The sequence below is a fragment of the Acipenser ruthenus genome, unplaced genomic scaffold, assembly GCF_902713425.1.
Source record: "Acipenser ruthenus unplaced genomic scaffold, fAciRut3.2 maternal haplotype, whole genome shotgun sequence".
Lineage (NCBI taxonomy): Eukaryota > Metazoa > Chordata > Actinopteri > Acipenseriformes > Acipenseridae > Acipenser > Acipenser ruthenus.
The window spans coordinates 11,309-14,579 of NW_026708015.1; the positions used below are offsets into that span (position 1 = coordinate 11,309).

At 33.7% G+C, this 3,271-nt stretch overlaps 1 long non-coding RNA gene across 1 annotated transcript; it reads right to left on the bottom strand.

The window, feature by feature from the left end:
* Positions 1–426: 426 nt before the first annotated feature.
* Positions 427–2,325, bottom strand: LOC131728653 (uncharacterized). Its single transcript, XR_009322778.1, has 2 exons — positions 1,821–2,325; positions 427–652 (listed from the first exon to the last, which is right to left on the bottom strand). It is a non-coding gene; the product is annotated as an uncharacterized LOC131728653 (long non-coding RNA).
* Positions 2,326–3,271: the final 946 nt, after the last annotated feature.

Sequence of the window (3,271 nt, forward strand, 5' to 3'; positions counted from 1 at the left end):
TTCATTTAAATACAATTTTGTCTTGTGTGCCAGAAATTGCTATATATTTACTGACTGTCCAGGGGTGTTTTGACTGGGCAAGCCTTGGTGTGCTTTTAACAGCTTTTTGTTCCCAACATTTCTTTGTTTTGTATAAAAAAAATGATAGCTATCATTTTATTGTTTTGAAGATTATGTAAGAAATATGTCCTGACCCCAGTGTCTTAAGTATTGCATTTAAATATAAACTGACAAATTCAAACCATTTTATTCACAACTGGCTTCCTAACTTGGTCCTTTTTTTTAAAAAAAAAAAAAGAAAAAAAAATATTCTTTCACATTAACCTCCAATGTGAATTAACACCTCCGAACAGTTGGAAGCTAGTGATATTTTGAGAGGGAGAGTACTTGCCTAAAGCCAAGAAGAGAAACCCTTTTGAAAAAAAATAAAATAAAACTACTGTTTTATACAATGTCACAGTACTTACAAATCTCACTTTTCAAACAAATTGTAACTTGATAACAATTGATAGAAAAGCCCATTCCCTATTATAGGAATTAAACATTTAAGATGCACCACTGTTTGTTGTCTTGATCACTGCAGTTTATTTAATATCCAACAATTTTCAGAATTTCAGAGGCCAGCGAGGCAACTGCAACATCAGCATGTGATCTTTAAAAAAAAAAAAAAAAAAAAAAAGTCAGATCAGATTTTATTTCTTAAGACAGCAAGTATCACCCCATGCTATTGAACTAAACAAAGTAATTAATATAATTTAGTGCATTTAGTCAGTATTTGTGTGTTTTTGTTTTTTTTTTTATAAAAAAAAAAAAAAAAGTTTGAATTTGGAAACTTATCTTTCAAGGTATTTTACTACTTGAGAGCAAATAGAACCATGGGAGGTCTACAGGTTCAAATTTAAACAGTCTTCCTTTCAATTGTTTTATTTCCCACATCGTACCAAACAGACTACTTTTCAAAAAATAAAATGTTGCTGGTCAGAAGTTTTCAAAATGCTACATCCTATGCACATTAGTACTGTGGTTTAAACACAATCTAGTTGTGTGCTTGTGATTAAAACAAAGTGCTAAATCCACATACATTTAAACAGTATATCAGCCATCCTATATTATTATTATTATTTTTTATTTCTTAGCAGATGCCCTTAGCCAGGGCGACTTACAATTGTTACAAGATATCACATTATTTTTTTTACATACAATTACCCATTTATAGAGTTGGGTTTTTACTGGAGCAATCTAGGTAAAGTACCTTGCTCAAGGGTACAGCAGCAGTGTCCCCACCTGGAACTGAACCCACGACCTTCTGGTTAAGAGTCCAGAGCCCTAACCACTACTCCACACTGCTGCTATTTAGTCAAATCTTGCCAGGCATTGTAGTTAATGGAAATCCAAATAATTTGCTTGGGAGGAGACTATACTTTTAAAATATGGCTTAATTTATTGGAAAGGAATTTCACTGCTGCTTTGCCAAAAACACAATACAGTGAAGATCTGCCAGTCATTTCTGCTTGTATGGGTCTCGCCACTAGACATCAAAGGGCAGCTAGCTATTCAACAATAGGCCAGTATCCGGCTATAAGAGAAATTATAGCTCTAAGAATCTTTCATCACGCAACCCTAGTATGGCCTCCCACATCAATGGAACAAAGTCATTCTTAATAACAACTAAAAAAGTTCAGAGAGGCTTTGAAAGGGGAGTTCCAAATACAGTTCTGCTTCACCAAAAAGGGGTAATGGTAACATGATAAGCCTGTAGCACATGGAAGGTGATTACAGCAGAGGATTGTTGCTAGGTTTCCAAGCCCTAGGGAACTCACCTGGCAGCATGAGCCATCCTCTGGAGAGTTTGGACAAGATCATCCCCACCCATAAGGCACTGCAAGTGTTTCTCATTTGAAGTGATCTGCAATTCAAACAAAGGTCATAAAGCTAAGTTTACCAAATTACTGCAAATGAACAACACTTTATTTAACCCTCTAGCATATTATTTAGAGCCTTGAAGATGTAGTTTTTTTTTCTAAAAATGTTACTGAACTGTAGTGGCTATGAAATACTTAATATGTTTAATTGCTCTGAAGATACGTGGCATCTTATTATTTTTCCGCTATGGAAAACTTAATATTTCATTAACAAGGAGCTTGTAACAAACCCCTAAAAGTCTTCAGTATTGAGACACCAAGAAATGAAAACTTTTAAATTGTATCATTGGTTAACTAAACTAACAAAAAAAAAATTAGACCTGGCTGGCATTGAATTTACATACATTGTAGTATTGTGTGTATTCAGTGTTCTATTCAAATGGTTTGTCTGCAATGCACTGTGTCAAAGTAGTGAAGAATTGTGTTATTCAATTCTAATCTATTTGAATAATAGATAAAAACAAGTTGTTAAACCCTAAGATTATAATTCACAGTGCAAATTCTACAATGCACCTGGCTTTGTGGGTGCACAGAATATCTAGAAAATGTATTTTTATTTAACATTTAGATGTTTACATAACACCTTGTTTGAAGTGAATCAAAAGACAGTGGGATACTTTTATTATCCAAAGAGGATACTGAAACCCTGAGAAGATCACTATCACTTTTAATCACAGTTTATTCCTTTGCTACCCCTGGCAATGGGGATATAATGGAGGCACCCGTACACGTCGCACTTTATCCTCAGAATTGCTTATCCAATTGTGATGAAACGTGGTGTGGGCATTCCTATATAGAACAAATTCTTAAGGTTATTGAAATCCATGTCAAGGCGAACTGGTTTTGAATTAGTTCTGTTGTCTGATTGTTTTGGCTAATTAAGCTTACCATACATTTTACAAGAAAGTATTCAACTTACTGTGAATGTTATCAGTGAACTACTTTTTTTTTTTTTTTTTTTTTTTTTTTTACCATACTAACAATGGTTTTACTGAGGCATTGAAAGCTATATCATTATAAAACTACTATTCTGGGACTATATAGCTGGAGTATTTTGACTCTATGTGATGCCATATTGTGTTACATAAAAAAATAAAACACTGCCACTGAGCGAAATATGGTTAAAACCATGTACTCCACATAATACCCAGTAAAGAGCTGGACAGGGGTTAAAAATGAAATACACGGTTTTAGATTCCAGCTTTGCTAAAACATTCAGATAAAGTGTTACACTGAGATGAATGTTCTACATCTAAAATCACAGAAACGATAAATAGAAAGTTTATGATTAATATCTCAACAAGACCATTTGTAACAAGGTACTAAACACCATGTATAATATCTTCCCC